At 44.2% G+C, this 20,470-nt stretch overlaps 1 protein-coding gene across 7 annotated transcripts in view; it reads left to right on the forward strand.

The window, feature by feature from the left end:
• Positions 1-20,470, forward strand: part of LOC128339312 (endogenous retroviral envelope protein HEMO-like) — a 163,645-nt gene that overhangs the window by 91,624 nt on the left and 51,551 nt on the right. For 5 of the 7 annotated variants that reach the window (XR_008312983.1, XR_008312979.1, XR_008312975.1 and 2 more), the window contains one exon: positions 2,659-3,913. The exons of the other annotated variants lie outside the window; for them this stretch is intronic. The gene's annotated coding sequence lies outside the window, so the exon portion shown is untranslated. Of the gene's footprint in view, positions 1-2,658; positions 3,914-20,470 lie in introns of those variants that run through there. 7 annotated transcript variants of the gene reach the window in all.

Here is a 20,470-nt window from a genome sequence, read left to right on the forward strand (position 1 = left end):
GGGCTGGCTGGGAGAGGAATGAAGTCTTACATGACCGATGTGCGATTCTACTGCTTAATTTTTTGCAGAACCCAGCATCTTATTTCAATCAGTTTTTAGTTTTACCTTGAAGAATTCCTGTGAGTGGTTTTGCAAAGCGTTTGATGCTCTAGTTACTAATTACTCTCATTTTGAACTCTAATCATAGCACTGGAATTCTGGCACTGATAAAAGTGTTTTATGGCTGGTAATTAAGTTCTTTGCTCTTTGTGTGGCACTCTCTGTTTCAAACGTTTAGTAGCATTATTGAAGTTGGGATGGAATAGATAAATGAATGAGGGTTTTTTAGTTTTTAATGGTTTGAATACAGTATGTATATGGAAGTTTGAATACAGAAGCTCTTTTGTGATACAAGTATGTTTATGTCTCTTGCTTGCTGCCTGGAATTTTTAGCAACATTATTGAAGTTGGGACTGTAGAGACAAATGGAAAGGGGATTATTTTCTGAGCTTTTGATGCCTCCTTTTCATTTTATTATGGATTATGGTGATGGAAAAACAGGGGGGAAGAAATAACTTTGAACGTTTCAGCATCCTTTGGGACTTTGGGACTCTCTTTATTTTCTGCTGTTGACTAATTGGATGAATATCTTCTACCACTACTGATGGAGTATAAATATTATCCAGCATTGCAAATCCTTTTCAGAAGTCTGGCCTGAAAGTCAACATTTGAAATTGGAATGATCAAAAATAGAAGACCTAAGACTTTTTATATTTACTACACGTAACCTGATAACACATTTCCCCATGCACAAGTTTTCTTTCCTATGGAGCTAGTCCAGGCAGTGTTTCCTCTTATCTTTCTACCATGAATGTTTTTAAGACTTTCAAGTTAACCCCTTGATGGACTATGAAAGACTCTTAATAGTATCTACTTATTCGATCTGATTTTTTCTGGGACTCTTTACTATTTTGCTTTGATGTTGGGAAGTAAATGATAAGTGAGAATTAAATAATAGGTTTTTATTTCCTTCCCCCCCCCTTTTAAATTCATTACTCTTATTTTTAATTCCTATTGCTTTATTTCAAGATAAAAATGTATACATTTAGGTTATCACAATTTATACTAATATGTTTAGTTTGTTATTTTAGCTATTATTATATGCTTATTTAATATGAACATATTCAATTTATTCCCTCTGATGAAATAGCAAATGTATGATATTGAAGAATAGGGGAATCTGTGTTTAAAGGCATATAGGTGCATTTATCTGTTGAAGCTATTAGGTTGAACTTACTTATAAGAGATAGATTTTACTGAAAGCTGATTATTTCCCCACCCCATTGGATTCTTTGTTATTGTAGTTTCCAAAAGTATTATAGAGACTAGGGGAAATTAGTTTATACATTTATACATTTAGTCTGTTGTTATAATTGCTGTTATATTTTTGTCCTGTATGTGTAATTAGTATTTTTCAATATGAAGAATTGGTTTTATGGATTCCCTGTCGAATTAAAAGCTGTTATCAAAAATTCTTGTGAAGAGGAAAATCTTTCTACCAAAGGGTATTGTTTTTTCTCTATTTTTTCAAATCATGGGTTAAAACTGAAGTTTGATTGGATGGTATTGCATTAGATTATGGCACTGAAGATGTATTTGGTTTCCAGAAGATTGAAAGTTCCAGATGCAGTTATTTTTTTTATTTTTCACTGAGGGATTTCATATTAGTATTTCATAAGATCTCTTCTTCTCTTTAAATTAACTTTTCCCCTTCTCTCAAATTCCTCCCTGGTGGTCATCTCTTTTTTATATAATAGGTTCTAGATGCCAGTCATGAACATTTGCCAAAACGTCTCGTATTTGGTGTGCATGGGTTGGGAATTTTGTCTTGGCTCTGCGTTTAAAATATCCATACTTCATGTCTTTGCATGGTCAGTTTCTTCCTCTCTAATAATTAACTTTCTTCTTTCCTAAACCCTTGGATTATCTGGAGAGTCCAATGGGAAGTTCAAAATCCATTTTTAAAATCTTTTTCATTAGACTTTAGATCTATTTTTGTAGCTATCCCTTTTGTTTTTAATGACACTCCCACAATTGAGAATACCTTTTGAGCTTGTAAGTACTAACAGGATTCCTTGCATTTTTGTTGCTCAGTCTCTGTGTTTCCATCATTTTTGAACCTCCCATGGACTTTTTAGGAGGCAACTATGCTGTATTGTGTATTGAGAAGAGAACCAGTAGGAAGTGATTAATGTGATCTGCTTAAGATCTTGCTTCATAGTTCTGGCACAGAGTTCTGCATTTATGTTAATCAGCTTAAGTTCTGCCTTGAGGGATCCTCCTGCTTTATTTGGTTTGCATTATGAAGGGTTTTATGACCAGATAACTACATTCTCACTTTAGAGCTTTCACTACCAGCATTGAACCTATGGAGACGAAATTTACAGCTTTCATTGGGGAAGTCTGCAGGCAGGAGCTTTTCTTTTTCTTGATCTTTTCTTATTAGAATTATGGTTCTTAAAAGACTTTGGGTGATGTCCTATTGATGTTGTAATCTTTGATGGTATCCACGTTTTAAAAGGTGTTATTTCAGTTTCCTGATTCCTTTGAAGAATTTTGATCATGATTACGGATACATTTAATTCAGATGATATATGATCTTTCTCTTGATATGTTTAGGGTGGAAGGATTTATAGTTCAAGTATGAGTGTCTCATACGAAAAGGAAGAAAAGGTGTTGGACTTCTGGTTCCAGAACACTGAAGGGAGGACGCACTAGAAGCAGCTCTGGTAGTAGTTTTTTGCCGATATGTCTAATTCTTTGCTCCGATTAAGATAAAGGAAAATTTATTACCTTATCTTGTTTGCTGGACTTTGCTGGAAACTGGGCTGACCATAAATCTTCTCTAAATTGAGACAACTGTTGTCAAGAACCTTGATAAGACATTCTCTGTTTTGCCTCAGCTGCGTTGCTAATAACTGAGTCAGCAATGGTCAAAAATAAAAGACTTCGACAGAGCTCTTCTTCTAGTCTAATGCTGGGAGATTCTCCAGATTTTGCAGAAGGTGAACAAAATGCTAAGCAATCCTGTTTGGATGATTATTTTATCTGCAACTGATGTTTCTCAATCCCCTTTGGGAATAAGGCAAAATAAAGTACAAGAACCCCAGGTGATAACTTTGCTGGAGGATGTTGGCAGCAATCCAAAGAATCCTGAAGATAAGACCTCAGCTAGCCCAGCCAAGCCTATATCAGAATTAAGCTGGCTAACTACTACTCTCTCTCAATTCTATAAATTGACTGCTAGCACCTTAAAATTGATATTGGAGAATATGCATAAGCTTGATAGGCAGTTGAGTAAACTATCACCCCATCACCTCTATTACAACAGACTGGCAACTCTTATGATGTGTGCTCGTAATTCCAATTACTTTCTGCCCCATTTGGCAATGTTTAAAGCTGAGGATAGATCTCGGTCTTTCCTTCAAGCAAGTTCAGAAGCACATCTCTCCAAATCCAATTATGTGTTGCAGCCTAATAATGTTATGCTATCAATATCAAAGATCCCAATAAACAATAACAAATGGCACCATAAGGCAGCTATAGTTCTATTGCTTTATTGACAAGGAATAAATTTATTTATTGTTCGTTCTATTGCTTTATTGACAAGGAAGTCTATTACATATGATGACATTATGCATTGTAAATTTTTACCAGTTTCAAATCGCTGTAAAAGGATCATGTTGACTTGTAGAGCGGGAATGATTCCATCGATCCTTTTACGTTCCAACAGATATCTTGCCAAATATGGGATCAGAGTAACTAGATGTTTTAAAGATCTACATATATTGCATTGGAAGCTTAGATCTAGAGATGAATAGTCTTTTTTGATGGCCCTGAAACTGTCCATCAAAGAAAATGCACCTGCAACTGTACTTTAAAATCACAGAACCCTGGGAATGATAAAGATGAAGCTGAACGCTCGTTTAGCCATCTTTCCCCTTCAGAAACTGTTAAGCTGACAGAACAAATGCAAAGGATACAAGACTTTATCAATGCCTCCTTCTATGCCTTAGCCTCTCCTTTAGATGAGGACATAAAAGAGACAAATCTAATGGAGGTGGTATCTCCTAAGTTGTTTGCATTCTGTCATCAGGAAAACCAGGAACTTCTGTCTAAGTGCATGGAAAATGAAGGCCCCCAGTGGACTAAATCGCACTCTACAGATACTCAAATGCCAATATCTGATAATGCTGACCTAAAGGGGATCTCTCCTTTCTGCGCCGTCCCCCTTTTAGACTCCGGTTTGGTCAATAAGGCACTTACCAATCTTGTTGAGACGGCCCTAACTGAATATACACAGGAGGAGAAAAATAAGTGGCTGGGAATACTGACTGATCCTTGTTTTGACGAATTAAACACACCTCTGAATCTACCAACAGTGCTCATCCCCCCATTACTTCTTTAGGCTCAAATTCCCCTTCTGGTTCTCCTGTTTGCTCAGAAACGCTGGCTGCGACCAAATTGGTGGACCAGCAGACACAATTGCGGCCTTACGAGCAAGTTGGGGGAGGCAACTCTGCGCCAGAGCTAATTAACCAAATGATTTTAGCAGTTTTGGTCCCCACGAGCCGGAGGTAGAGGAGACTCCGGCCTCTGGCGATAGAAATTGACTTATAAGTGTAAATGTAAAATGTCAAACTTTATTTTGGTCGTAGACCAGCAATACAACAATATTAAAATAATAATGATAATAATAATATGATAATATAAAATCAGACTACTTATAAGTGCTGCTCTTAAGTTAAAATTGTTAAATTGGAATATTGCTGGGTGGAGGAAATGCTCTGCTGATCCCAGTTTTATTTTATGCCTAGCAACTTACGATATTTTACTTTTACAGGAGGCTTGGGCTGTGAGTCCTTTTGAAGTGTCAGGCTATACAACTTTTTCTATAGATGCCAAACCAGGTATAAGAGCTGATCGCGCCAAGGGAGGAATTGCTGTCTTAATTTCAAACAGGTTCAGCTTAAGGTCATTCCAAATTGGCAGATTAGATGATTTAGCGCTTGCAGTTCTCATTGATGTTCGTGGTGCTCAAATCTTGGTGATTTCGGTCTATATCCCGTCAGAAGGGTCCAGCTCTATGATTTATGATGTCTGGGATAAGTTAGAGGATTTTATATCCTCTCTTGAAGCAAAGTATCCTGGCTCACAGATTTTAGTTGCAGGGGATTTTAATGCCTGGCTTGGGTCGGATAATAACTCCCTTTTGAATAGATTTCATTGTCATTTTGAGGACGATTTTGTTCCTTTCCCACTGCTGTCTAGACTCTCCAGAGATGCTAGATTAAATTTGAGAGGGTTTAGACTACTAACGATATGCTACCGGCTTGATCTTCATATTGTAAATGGTGCTATAGAGTTGGATCATCCAGCCCATTTTACTCATTGGACCAGCAATAATCCTTCGTTGATTGACTATATGGCCATTTCCCGTCATATGATACCCTATTTGGCTTTTTTCAGGGTGATTCCTCACCCTGAAAGTGATCATCTTCCCCTTGAGTGTTGCTTTTGGATAACTGACCGGACACCTGTCCTAGACTGTGTAAATGCCCATGGAAAAACTGAAAATTTGGTTCCAGGTAGAAAGTGGACAAAAAACAGTGCTTTGCAAGTTTCTGCTTTGCTGCACTCTGCGGAGATGTCTAAATGGCGGGACTGGATTTTAAAATTATCCCCCGTTCATCAGATGGAAGACATCCTTGGTTACTATGAAAATATTGTGAATCGTATTCTCCTGGCCATGTCAAATTCTAATAAGGTGTCTATGCACCCAACCCAACTCCCATCCAAGTGATGGTGTGATAAAGAATGTCGGGCAGCAAAAACGGAATTGGTGGGAGCTTTTAAAAGCTTTACTATTGACCCTGGTAGCTTTCCTAGAGTGGAGGTTGCAGAAAAGAAAGCACAGTATAAACAACTAATTAAGAGGAAGAAGGAGGTATCAATCAAAGAGGGTTGGAAACTTTTGATAGAGGCAGCCAAGGAGAGAAATCAGATTAGGTTTTGGAAATTGGTGACCCCTGCATTAAATAAATCAACACCTTGTCTCCCACCATGTATTTCTGTTGAAATCTGGGAAGCCCACTTTCGTACATTGTATCAAAAACCAGCCATCAAAGTCAGTGGTAGCACTGACTTTGAACAGCAACTCCAGACTTTGGATACCCCAGTGTGGGCCCCTGTAACACATGCAAAGGCAGAGAGGCTGATTAGTTCATTCCCTTCGGGGAAAGCCCCTGGAATTGACAGTATCATTCTAGAAGCTCTTAAAGCAAATATGACCTGGTGGGTCCCGCTCCTCTCCTCTCTCTTCACGGCTATGGATGTAACAGCATTAATACCAAATGAGTGGAAAGTAGCTATAGTGGTCCCAATTTATAAAAAAGGACTTAGGAGCGATCCAAGAAATTATCGTCCAATCAGCTTGCTAAGCTTAATTAGCAAAATATATGCTAAACATCTGTACTTAAAGCTAAAAGATTGGCTTGAGGAAAGGGATATCCTGGCTCTAGAGCAGGCGGGCTTAAGAGAAGGGAGATCCACTTTGGATCATGCCCTGGTTCTTCAATTTCTGTTGGCTAAGTATTCAACGAAATCACATAGAGGACTTTTTGCAGCCTTTGTTGATTTAAAATCAGTGTTCGACCTTATCCCTCGAGAAGGACTCTGGAAAAGACGCTGGGCATCGAGAAAAGACTGCTCTTGTTAATTTTTACTTTATATTCTGGTTCCACTCTAAAGGTATGTTACAACCTCCAAGGGGCTTTGACTGCTGCAATACCCTCAGATAGAGGGGTCCACCAAGGATGTATACTGGCCCCTACGCTATTTAACCTGTATATCAATTCTATAGTCTCTTTTATTTCCTCCCCTTCCACGCATCCTCCCAAGATCGCGAATAGGCATATCTCCATTCTATTATATGTGGATGATATGGCGATTCTTTCGCTAACACCTATTGGCCTAAAGCGTGTTCTCCTTCTGTTAGATAAATACTGTACACAGGAGAACTTGAAGATCAATTATCAAAAGACAAAAGTCATGGTCTTTGCTAACCGGCCCAGAGGGCATCAGTGGTCAATAAGCTCACATAGGATAGAGCAGGTTAAGTCCTTTAGGTATTAGGAGCTCTATTTCATTCTTCCTGTTCACGTAAACCTCACCTCGATTCGGCAGTTTTAAAGGCCAAACCAGTAGTTAAATCAATACTCTCTTACTATTACACTAAGGGTAATACTATTACACTATTACACTATGTTCCGGCTGTGGTCAAACTATTCTTGGCAAAGGTTTTGCCTCAACAGTTTTATGGAGCTCAGTTGGGCATAGTTAAAAATCTTGATCCATTGGAGGCACTGCAGTCAAAATTTTTAAGAGCTGTACTGGCTGTTCCCAGATGTGCCCCCACGGTGGCTCTGAGAAGAGAGGTCGGAATGATTAGGCTACAGGCATGCTTATGGAGAGTCATTATTCTTTACTGGTTAAAAATTTATTTTTTGCTCGAGGGTTTGGTTGCTTTTCTAAAACAGGACTCCTTTAAATTTAGATGGCACACTGAGGCCATTGATAAGCTGGCCCGCTGTGGCTACTCCTTAGAGGCCATACAGGAGCTTGGTTACAACAGAGCTCGTATCCAAATTATTCAACGCCTAATGGACATTGAATTGCAATATGAAATTTCCCAGATATCTAAAAGATCGTTCCTGGGTGACCAATTGAGTGGATTTAATTTGGCCCTCTATCTCCAGGTAGTTACGATTCCTGAATATAGACGAGCCATGATGCTGGCCAGGTTGGATGTCCTTCCGTCTGCAGTTCTGTTTGGTAGATATGCAGGAATTCCCCTGGTGAATCGTGTATGTCCTTGTGATAAGAGCTGTGTTGAAACAATAGCACATGCCTTTTTACATTGCAGCTTCTATGATGAAGCCAGAGGAAAGCTACTTTCTCCCCTTCTGATAAATTTTAATGGAAGAGCAGATGATGTTTCATTGAGGTTTTTATTTTCTCTATGTGATGAAGATAAAATTAGAACTGCGGCTAAATACTGTTATATTCTTTGTAAAATATGTGCTAATGTATAGTTTATGTTTTTATGTCTGTATTTGTAATACTGCTGGTCAAGGACCAAATAAATATTACGTTCACGTTACAAAGGAAAGGTGTCATGGGAGGGAAGGAAGAAGGTTTCATGGGAGGGTAGTCAGCTTAGCTACACTGCCAAGGTCCATCAGTAAGTCAACTGAATGGGAGAGAAGAGAAGGAAAAATATAATGATGCCAGCACCATTTGACTAAGGAAAGTGTTAGGGATGGGAATCACTGTAGAACTCCTAATGTAATAGGAGTTGTATGTGGGCTGGTGTTAGCATTCAGGCTTTCAAAGCAAATAGTACTGTCTGCTTCCAAAGCAGTGGGTATTTTCGCAGAAAGAACCCTGTTGGAGCTATGTCATGGCTCGTATTTTTTTCTAGAATAGTCCTGTCGTAGTAATCATTTGAGGGCACAGGATATAAAAGATACAGCTAGAAGGCAAGTCAAAGGTGTAGCTTGTATTAAATGCCATGGAAGTTAGGTGGGCTGCTGAAAATTGGCTCTGAAAATAATCCCACATTAGTGGATTCATTTTCTAGATAAGCATCCACATTCATAAATTTCGCCCAAATTCTGCATTAGGTCCACATTGAATTTCTGGGTCCTGGCAGCAGGAGTAGAGGGTGGCTGGGAGGGTGACATTCATAATAGGATTACTAGATTTAGATCTGAGGTCCCTGGATGTGGCCTTGAGCCTGTAGTCCCTGAAAAAGCAAGGAACTATAGGAATTTCTCTCCCAAAAGTTCCATCTTCCCAGGATGCACTGCACATGTGCATGTGGCCTTAAAAGGATTGACTTAATGCAAGGTTTTCTGACTAATCAAGACATGACCCCTTGGGAAGTCTGGGTCACACACATTACAGCAATATGTTTGGGACCTTTAACTCCTTAGACCAGCTAAGGTACAGGGGATGCTTTTTGGTGGGAGAAAGTACTTACTTCTACTTGCACTGTGACTCCAGGGATGTGGCTTTCCCTTCCCCAATTCCTTGGAAATAGAGATTACCTTGGTTTTCATAGATACCTTGGAGTTCTTCAGGCAGCCCTTTGCTGTTCTTAAATGTCCTTAAAGTGACGACACCAGGTTTTCCTCCTAATTTCCTCCTCCTGGAGAGATGGGGAAAATGCCCACCCCGCCTGAATCAGAGGCCCCTTTTTGTTTACAGTAAAGGGCTCGGGCTGTGTGCCATCCCCCACCCCCAATACCATGCAGCGTAACCAGTGGCTCACCTCATGCCCCATCAGTGTATCAGACTTGCCAAGGAGGGAGTAGAGCAGAATCAGACCAGCCTCTTTAATCCTGTGGAGGGGATGATCAGTGGCCCAAAGAGTGGTCCTCAGGAAGGATCTTCGCTGATATTTGTTAAAGATCTCTCCAAAAACCTAAAATCTAGAATCAGCCTCAATTAATTCCCTTGAAGCCCAAAGATGTGCAGCTTGATTCACATGCATTCAGCTCATAAGCACTGTTTCTCCTATTCTCCCTCTTCATTCCTTCCTTCTTTGATCTCCTCCACAGTCAGAATTGAGATGACAAGCTGCTTGGGGAAGGACCTGTCCTTCTGCTCAGGCTACTCAGTAAAGGACCATGTGCATTGATAGATGTAGATATTCCAAATTAATCATCATTGTCTTATCAAGGAGTCATGCCACTACAGCAGGTTGAAAGTCGCATTTCCATGAACTAACATGCACTGCAGTTATTTAGCCCACTGTGTCTCTGGAGTGGTCTGTGTCAAGATGTCCTAATGCTGATACTGGCGCTTCTTGAATGCAGAAAGTGATGAAGACGCCTCTGCCCATTCTCACACTCTCAAAAGGAGGGACAACGGACCATTCTGGCACCCAAGGGAGCCACATAGAGGGATCTTCTTACCTCCCCAACTCTGGCTGTGTTTAGATAGACCAGAATTCTCTCATCCTCCTGCCATCTCCAGCTCCACAGATCCCCAGCTTCATTGCTGCTCTGGCCTGAGAAGGAAACATCAGGGCTAAATAGTTATACATCCTGATGACATAGGGGGGTTTCTGACAGAATGGCTGGGAGTCTTTCCGGATTCCCCCCCAAGAGGAATTGCCTGAACCCCGCCATGGCTCACTGCAGCAGTGGTCCGAAGCCAGACTTGAGAAATAAGAGGTTCGAGTCTGGTTTACAAGAGGGCCTGTATACTCATTGTCTCCATGTTTGCTTATAGGATGGGGTCTAGTGGAGAAGGGGAGATGAGGAAATCCAGCTAAATCAGCTGCTGGTCACACTAGCAGAGTCATCTTTGTGGAGGACACACCCTTACTGAAGAATCTTTCAAGGGACCCAGCTGAAATCAGTGGATATAAATGGACCAAGACAGGAGACCAGGGGCTATAATCTTATTTACTGGTATGTCAAACTAAGGCATTTGTTATAGAACACATAATAATCTAGAAAGCGGTGCTGATCTCATCAGCTTTCTTACCTTTGTGGTGGAGAAGCACCTCTAGGAGCCGTTAGATTCCCACCCTAGCATATCGGCTCACATCCCTCCTGGAATCCATGATGCAGATTGCAAGTTTGGCCACATGGTGGACCAAACTGGGGAGTTCTGTAGAGTTTTGGCAGGAAGGAAAATGAGAGGGATCTCTGTCATCTACATTTCTTTGTCAGCCCTTCCCCTTCTTTCATGGGCAATTGATATTCCTGAGTTGGGTAGACCATTCATCTCTTCCCTTCCTAACGTGAATAGACAAGCAGGCCCCTCCAAGAGGGTGCATTTTCCTCTCTGTCTTGGCAAGGGGTTGGTGACAGGATGAACTTTATACCAACAGGTATATTGTCAGAAGAGCAAACTCTGCCGCACGTCAGGCTGAAAGAAGCTCATTTAGCTCTGAGATGAGAGTCCTGGGAGCAGAGGCGTAACAATAGGGGGGGCGGAGGGCACGTGCCCCGGGCGCCACTTGCTGGGGGGGGCACCAAAAAGTGCCCCCACTGATCCCTGAAAATTTCTGGAATTTTTTTTTTTTTTGCTGCCGAAAATTTTATTTTGCCGCCGCCGCCACACAGACCGACCAAGCGACCGACGAGCAGCCAATCGTCCGCACCAGAGCAGAGAAACCCAGCGGGCGGCGGCCGCCAAGTGGGGGAAAGGGCTCTGCGCGGCTGGATCGGGGGTTGTTCGCCTTCGCCTGTCTCCCTCTGCCTTCCCTCTCGCCCTGGCCCCGTGCAGCCGCTCACTGGGTTTTTGTTTGGTGTGCTTGTTTGGAAGTTTCAATGCTTCTCGCTTGCGAGCTGGACTGAAGTGAGCTTGGAACAGAAGAGCCGCTTCTGTTTCTCATCTTCGTTTTTATTTTATTTTGGCTTTGGGGTTGGATTTACTCGCCAACCGCAGGAAGAAGAGAATCTGAGGGGGGAAAAGAAGGGAGGGAGGAGGGTTGGTGCAACGCAGCTTCCACGGTGAGAGCTCTTTTCCTTCTTTGCAATTTGCAAAACAAGCTCTTTGGGGGGGAAAGGGGGGGGGACCTGACTATTTGCAAGGAAACACTGGGAAATGCAGATTTCAGGCCGATCCCCTTTCACAAACCTGGTGGCTCTCCCCTCCACTGTTCCAAGGGAGTGATTGAAAGCGGGGGACTTCAGGGCGATTTATTTGGGGTGGGGGAGTATTGAGATTGCTGGGGTGGGAACTGATCTCTCGGTTCCTTCTGGCTTTGGAAGATTACTGAGTGCTCCTTCCCCTTGCGGATGACTTTACAAGGGAGGGAACCCCTCGCTCCGCGCCATTGGGGGCTGGTGTTATTTAAAAGGGCAGAAATCTGCCCTCAGGTTGAAGCAATTCCTGCAGCAGCTTGGAGCAGCTCACACTGCCATGATTTATTTGTGCGGGTATCCATACATGCAGCAATGCACAGCTTCAGCAACGTGTTCCTGAGGACTGGGATGGGAGCAACCCTGCAACTTAGATCCTGACAAGCCTGGATCTAAGAAGGAGCAACTTAACTCGGGCTTGTTTGCAGTGCTGCTTCTTAGGAACAAGGCAATCTCGTCTTTGGCCCCCTTCTTTTAATTTGTGCAGTTGGAATGCTCTGTCGGTGCAATTCAGAAGTGAGCTAATGCCCAGTGTAAATCTATTTTATGCGGGGTGTGTGTGTGGGGCGGGGTGTGTGTGGAATCTTCTCTCACAAGATTGTCTTGTGAACAGAGCTTTTGACATCTGCTCTCTCTCCCCCCTTCACTCCCCCCCTTCTTTTCTTTCTTTTTGGTTTAACTTTGTCACTGCGTTGGAAGTAGCTGGGCTTTGTTGGGTGTTTTTAAACCCCTAAACTTCGCCCCACCCCAGTCCTTTCTATAAAGACGGATCACCTAGCCCTAAATGTAGGGTGGGGGGAGAGTTCATATGGAGGTGTAAAGACAGTGATAGGAATGGGGTGTGTTAAAAGGCCCCTAAAACAAATTGTAAAATATATGTTTCTCCATGCCATTCCCCTAATCTGTAGAGGGAGGTCTGAACTATTTGCATTGAATGTGAGAAAGTCTGGCTGTCATTGTAGACTTTTGCTCGAATAAAGGACTCTCCCCTCTGGATTCCCCCCACTCCACCCCACACACACACCGCAGTATTATTTAGCAACCAGAACATTTCTCCCTTTTGCCAGTGAATGGACTTTGGCTTTTGGAAATCAGTAGAATTGTTAGCACATAACGTGCCAACAAATACTGAAATCGGGCAGAAAGGGGACACTGAATGCATTGTGGTCGCCTTTCTCGTTTAACTGTGCTCTTCTTGCGAGCAAAAGCTTTGGATTCCCCCAACTCGCCTTGCCCCTTGTCTTGTTAATAGTAGCTGGATGCATCGATATAGGAATGAGTTCTCTGGGCAATAAAATCCCGGAGGCTGTTTGTGATGCAGAAAGAGAACAAGGAGGTGGGGTGGGCAGCCGGAGAGCGCTACTTTGTAATTCATGAGAGGGGGATGTCAGTCAGATGTATGTTGGGGGGGGCGGGGGGCGCCATTTCAGTGCTTGCCCCAGGCACAGTTTTCCCTAGTTACGCCTCTGCCTGGGAGTAACTTTGCTGCCAAGAGTGCTAGTGCACAGAGAGAGGGCGGAACTGAAAAGGGGATGGAATCAAAAGGGGTGGGATCCGTAGGCCACCATGCAAATTGTTCTGGGCTCCGTGGCTGCTTCTGCTCCAGTCATTTTGTCCCGGAGGCACACATTTCATCCACTTAGTGTTTTCAGGGGATCCAGATGACACGGAGGGCAGGGCAACCCAGCACTTTCCCGTATTTTCAATGATGCCCTCTTGTCTTTTTCCACACCCTCTTTGTGGTGCAATTTGGGAGTTAAAATGCAAGGGCAGAGCCAGAATATCCAGGCACAGCACTCTGGAGGCTTCCCAGGACTTCCGTCCCTTAAAGGAAATCCTTAAATAGGCTTCTGCCCCTTGTCTCAGTTGTTTCCTGTTCACTTGTGTGCCTCTGAATCAGCCCAAGTTGCAGAAGCCACTTGGAAAGAAAGGAGTGAGGACTGAGGAGGCAGAAATGAAACAAAGGAGCAGGTGCTGAATGGGGCTTAATTCTGAGTCTCATCATGCAGTAAGATCATGACGGTAGGGAGAGGCATTGCTGATTTTCACAGGGAATATCACCGTGACAGTCCTATATGACATGTCATGTGGAACCACCGTTCGTGCCCACCTCCCCTCCCTTCCATCTGATGGCAGAAAAGCAATTGGAAAGGTAAAGGTCCAGAACATGGAAGCAACCTGTGGAGGAAGCACCTGGGATGTGGGGTTTTGTACCTCCTCTCTGTCCTCCATATGCCTGTGGATGATTTCGATGAGCTCGTCATCCACTTTGCAGTCCTCCACCTCAGAGTGGTAGGAGCTGGAGGAGAAAAGGGAGCAGTGCATGCTGCTGACTAATGAATCTGGGGGAAAGAACAGGAAGAATGTGAAGACATATTAATGCACCCATCTGTGTCCTTCTTCCAAAAAGGACCCAGTTTCTTCTCACTGAAACCCTCTTTGTTTAGGAAGAGTATAGTTACCTTGTAACCTGCTCTGCCTCCCATCCTCACCTATTGGCCTCAATTTCTAAGATTCTCAACCCCTAAATCCCCCCCCATCATGAGCATCTCCTCACCTCCAGACTGGTTTCCAAGTGCTCTGGAGCTTTGCCTCTCAGTATCACTTTGGTCTTCCCAGACCGTCTGTGTGGAGCGGTCCACCATGAGCTCCTCACCCAGTTTTAGGTCCTCCAGCTCTGGTTCGTTCGAGGAGACGAGGGAGCAGTGCATACTGCTCACTGATGAATATGGGGGAAAGAACAGGAAGAATGTGCATACATATTAATGCACCCATCTGTGTCCTTCCTCCAAAAAGGACCCAGTTTCTTCTCACTGGAACCCTCTTTGTTTAGGAAGAGTATAGCGACTGGCGAAGCTGCTCTGCCTCCCATCCTCACCTATTGGCCTCAATTTCTAAGATTCTCCATTCCCAACCCCTAAATCCCCCCCCCAATCCTGAGCATCTCCTCACCTCCAGACTGGTTTCCAAGTGCTCTGGAGTTTTGCCTGTTTTTGTGTGGCCCATTTCTTCCCATATTCAGACCCTCTCTGTTGAGCTGTCCACTGACTTTGGTGGTTTCTCTTCCTTCACCTGAGTCTCTGGCAGCTTATGATTCTCGGAGTGCTTGTTTGGGAATCTGAAGCACTGCCAGAGTTTGTGTGCTTCTCCCCCATCCTTGACAGTGACAGCCTCCCTCTGCCTGCACAGATGGTACCATTTGGTTCTGGGAGGGGCTGATGGAGTGCTGATGCCAAAACACCCCTGCTGTTCAGGTTCCTGGTGGTCTCTTGGCTTTCTGCAGCAGGCTATCAAGTGCCAGCTCTTAGGGTAAGCAGCCATGGGAACTGTGGCACCCTCTTCTTTTCTTTTGCTGCTTCCATCTTGTTCACCAGACCTGGGCCTCCGGTTACGTAGGAGGGTCCGCAGCCTTTGCAGCCTAGAACCGAGTGGAAAGATGATGAGAGGTGGGGCTTGCAGGGTCCTCCTGCTCTTTGCCCCTAGACTGAGCTTGGGCCACCTGTTAGGAAATGTTGCTCTAATATGTCCAGCCAGTAGGTGGCACTAGCCTTTGCTTAAAAGGGTCAAATGAATGGTCCAGCACCTGGACTCATGAAGATACACACACAGGTGTATTGAAGCATCAGAGCATGTCCTGAGGACAATCTCTATTTAAAAGATGCTTGCCTAAGACAGAGAGGAGGAAGCCCCAAGCCTGTCCTGAAATCGCAAAGAGAATGATAGAATCAGGAAGTAGAAACCTTTATGAAATCCTACTTACATCTTGCTCCCTTTGTTTCTCTCACTAACAGAAAGCCTAAGCACAAACACAGATGCACGTGTGCACACTTTCCTCTCTCTTTTTGTCAATATACTAAACTCTATATACAACTATATATGTTTTATATACAACATATATACAACTATATATGTAATATAATAATAATATAATACAACTATATATGTTGTATATGTCAATATACAACACTATAACCCGGCAGAGAAAAGCATATGCTTCTGCTCCCAGAAAGCACCTCTGCTCGTGTGACCGATGAGTCAGCAGGGGGAGGTGTAACAAGGGAGGTCATGTCCTAATGGACCATTGTTCCTCCTGAATCTCAGTGTGATGTTTCTCTGAGTGGCTTTTAATCTATGTTGAGCCTCTGAATTTACTTCTGATTTCCTAGATACGTTTTGAATGGCTCTTGGACAACTGGTTCCATAATCAGAGGGGCACCTAGGGAATTTTGGAGCATGGACCTAAAGGTTTTTGAAGGCTCCTCTCACACACACAAATAGTATTTCACACACACTTTTAGCGTGACCATACCACCCGGGACAGACTAAAAAGGGTTTGGGGACCCCCAAGGGGACTGGATGCCCTGGACTTCAGCCCGGAAGTCCAGGGGTAAGAGCGCCTCTGTCCATAACCATGATAACCAAAATACCTTAGACTTATGACTAGAGAAATGAGAATGAGAAGGAATCAGAAAACCCTCTTTCTTTATTTTTGGAGGCAGTTTTGGGCTCCTGCCCATATTGTCCAATTATTAAAAGTCACTCAGTGCTAACTGCAGGGCTGGTGTTACCATCAGGCCAACTAGGGAGCCGCTTAGGGCGCAGAACTCAGAGGGGCGCAGAGTGCAGACCTCAGAGGGGTCGCAAAATAGTCTGGCTCCGGCCCTGGCTATCTGGCCTTCCCACAATTCTAAGTTGGCAGTTCAAAGCAGTGCTAATGGACTGAGAAGGCCACAACACCTATTTGCATGGCATTGCTTTGTTTTGCCTTCCCTCTGGGGCATATGATTAGTGCCGCTTATAGCAGATTCAAGCTATATGCAGCATTGTGCAACCCTCTTATGAATGTAACATGGTAATAGCTTTCCTTTTCCACCGAGAGTTGAGAATTAACTTGAGCACAAAAAAGTTTACATAGCAAAATAATTGAGAAAATGGCTCCCTGTCTACAAAGGGCTCACAATCTAAGAATAAACACAACTGAAACACCAGCAACACCCATGTGAGAAATGTTACTTTCCAAGCCTTTACACCCCCAGATTCCTCCAAGAAGGGTTTTCACTGCTACCACCGGCAGTTCCAGGCAGGCTGGATGCCTGAAATAAAAGTACTTGAGCCCCCAACTCACACAAGCAAGTTCAAGTGTGCTGCTGCTGCTGTTGCTGCTACTACTACTTATATACCACTTTTCAACAAAAGTTCTCAAAGCGGTTTACACAGAATTTTTTAAAAAAAATTAAGATGGTTTCCTGTCCCCAAAGGGCTCATAATTTAAACAGGAAAATAAGGTAGACACCAGCATGCTAATATGGGTTGAGGGCAACCCCCTACATTCCAGAAACTTTCAGTAGCATGATCTAAAGTGGAGTGGCCCCTCCAGAATGCAGTTTGTTCAGTACTAAAGATGTTATTCACTTCACCCCTCAACTAATTTTTAATTAAGATATATGGCATAGAGTTTGTGTTGGAGGAAATGACTTACAATGAAATGAACCTATGTCTAGGTTCTGGTTACATGTTGGTCAGTGAGAGACCCATAGAAACATGGTGCTGAGAGAGCAAGCTAGAAGCATTCTGTGGAGAAGGAGGAAGTCACTCCCAGGAAGTTTCTGAGTACATTCAATCAACTGAGGGGTCATAGCGGCAGAGATCATCAGGAAAGAGTAGGAGACCCTAACTGACTAGCTCTACTCCCAATGCCCTAGTTGTTATTAGAGTTACTGGTGCAAAAGGTTGATGCCATGCGGAGCTGAATCTCCAACAGATTGCCAGTTATTGACAGGAGACTTATAGGTCTATAATTTGAAGGATCTAGTTTAGAACCTTTTTAGCCTACTTTCCAGTAGGCTTATGAGATCACCCGGCATTCTGTGTCTGTGTCTGTGTGTCCGTCCGTGTTTTTGTCCATCTGTGTGTTCCCGCCCCCATCAACTTTGCAACGCCTGGACCAATATGAACCAGATTGGGTAGAGTTGTAGGGACACATAGGAACACCTCAAAGGCATAGTCTGTGATGATGTCATCCCCCCCAATCCAAGATGGCGGACACCTAAACCTTTAGGCACATGTGGGCTAACTTCTGAAACGCCTAACCACTTTGAACCAAATTTGCTACAGCTGTTGAAACACATAGGGATTTCCAAATGGCATCCCCCTGCTAACTTGGCAAAGAGGCACATTTAATGTGGTGATTCTCTTTATTTAGCAGGGGGAAAGTAACTGGCCCTATTCACCCCAGCACAGTACCTCCAGTGACTGTTCCTGGTGTCTATCTTGTTTTGCTTTTTAGATTGTGAGCCCTTTGGGGACAGGGTTCCATCTTATTTGTTTGTTATTTCTCCGTGCAAACCTCCCTGAGCCATTTTTGGAAGAAATCGGATGAATGAATGAATGAATGAAAGAATGAATGATGTCATCCACTCCAATTCGGGTTTGGTATTGGAGTCGCCTAGGCTTGTGGTGCTGGGCAACTTCAATGTTCATTTCGGGATCAATTTGTCCGGGGCGGCTCAGGAGTTCATAGCAGCCATGACAACTATGGGCCTATCTCAGGTGGTCTCGAGACCGACGCACATTGCAGGTCACACGCATGATTTGGTCTTTCACTCTGATCAGGGTGGTGTTCCGTGGGTGGGGACTCCTGTGATTTCCCCATTGTCATGGATGGACCACCATCTGGTTTCGGTTGGACTCACAGTCACACCCCACCTTCGCAGGGGCGAGGGACCTATTAGGATGGTCCGCCCGAGAAGGTTATTGGATACCATAGGATTTCAAGAGCCTTGGAGGGAATCAGTGTTGGCTCTGCCAGTGATCCTGTTGATGTCCTAGTAGAGAACTGGAACAGCAAACTCACCGGGGCAGTAGACATGATTGCTCCTAAGCATCCTCTCCGACCCGCTTCAAAACTGGCCCCTTGGTTTACGAAAGAACTACAGGGGCTGAAGCAGCGAGGTAGACAACTAGAGCGCAGGTGGAGAAAGACTCGCCTGAATCCGTCAGATTGCAACATAGAACTCATTTGAAGACCTGCTCAGGTGATATGTGCAGCAAGGAAGCGATTCTTTTCTACCCGTATTGCATCCGCAAGTTAACATCCAGCAGAGTTGTTCATGGTTGTGAGAGGACTAGTATGTGCCGCTCCTCCCTTGAATCGGAATCTGAAACCATCGATTACCCGCTGTAATGTGTTTAATGAATTCTTAGTGGAAAGAATCTCTCGTATTCTGGCCAACTTGGATTTTGTCTCCACACTTACTTCAGTATCTGCTGTGGAGGTATCCAGCGACTCCTCTTACGTGGTTAGGTTGGATCAGTTCCAGTTTGTGACTCCTGAGGATGTGGACAAACTGATTGGAACGCTGCAGCCCACCACCTGTCCTCTTGACCCTTGCCCGACATGGCTTATACTATCAGGCAGGGGGGTTGTTGTAGAAGACCTGGTAGAGATCATAAATGCATCTCTGAGGGAAGGTAGGATGCCTCCTAGTCTTAAGAAGGCAATTATTAGACCGCTTCTGAAGAAGCCTAGCTTGGATCCCTCAGAGCTGAGTAACTACAGGCCTGTCTCCAACCTTTCGTGGCTGGGCAAGGTGATTGAGAGGGTGGTGGCCTCCCAGCTCCAGATGGTCTTGGAGGAAACTGATTATCTAGACCCATTTCAAACTGGCTTCCAGGCTGGCTATGGGGTGGAGACTGCCTTGGTTGGCCTGATGGATGATCTCCAATTGGGAATGGACAGAGGAAGTGTGACTCTGTTGGTCCTTTTGGACCTCTCAGGGGCTTTCGATACTATCGTCAATAGTATCCTTCTGGAGCGTCTGAGGGGGTTGGGGGTGGGAGGCACTGCTTTGCAGTGGTTCCGCTCCTACCTCTCGGGCAGGTTCCAGATGGTGTCTCTTGGAGACTGTTGTTTCTCAAAATCTGAACTTCAGTACGGTGTCCCTCAGGCCTCCGTATTGTCTCTGATGTTGTTTAACATCTACATGAAACCGCTGGGAGAGATAATCAGGAGATTTGGTGCAGGGTGCTATCAGTATGCTGATGACACCCAATTTTTTTCTCCTTGTCGGCATCATCAGGAGAGGGCATAACCTCCCTAAATGCCTGCCTGGAGGCAGTAATGGTCTGGATGAAGGATAACAAACTGAGACTGAATCCAGATAAGACGGAGGTACTCATTGTGCAGGGTCGGAACTCGAGAGACGATTTTGATCTGCCTGTTCTGGATGGGGTCACACTTCCCAATAAGAAACAAGTACGCAGTCTAGGGGTGCTTCTGGATCCAAGTCTCTCCTCGGTGTCCCAGTTTGAGGCAGTGGCCAGAAGTGCCTTCTATCAGCTTTGGCTGATATGCCAGCTGCGTCCATTTCTGTGGATGCAGCTGGCATATTGAGATAGACGACCTCAAAACAGTAATACATCTGCTGGTAACCTCCAGACTGGATTACTGCAATGCGCTCTATGTGGGGCTGCCCTTGTACGTAGTGCGGAAACTACAGTTGGTCCAGAATGTGGCAGCCAGGCTGGTCTCTGGATCATCTAGGAGAGACCATATTACTCCCATGTGAAGGAGTTACACTGGCTGCCGATATGTTTCCGGGCAAAATACAAGGTGTTGGTCATAACCTATAAATCCCTAAACAGCTTGGGCCCTCGGTATTTAAGAGAACGTCTTCTTCGTCATGAAACCCACCGCCTGTTGAGAACATCAGGAGAGGTCCGTCTGCATTTGCCACCGGCTCGTCTGGTGGCTACTCAGGGACGGGCCT

This window comes from Hemicordylus capensis, chromosome 1 (assembly GCF_027244095.1).
Source record: "Hemicordylus capensis ecotype Gifberg chromosome 1, rHemCap1.1.pri, whole genome shotgun sequence".
In the NCBI taxonomy this organism is placed as follows: Eukaryota; Metazoa; Chordata; class Lepidosauria; order Squamata; family Cordylidae; genus Hemicordylus; species Hemicordylus capensis.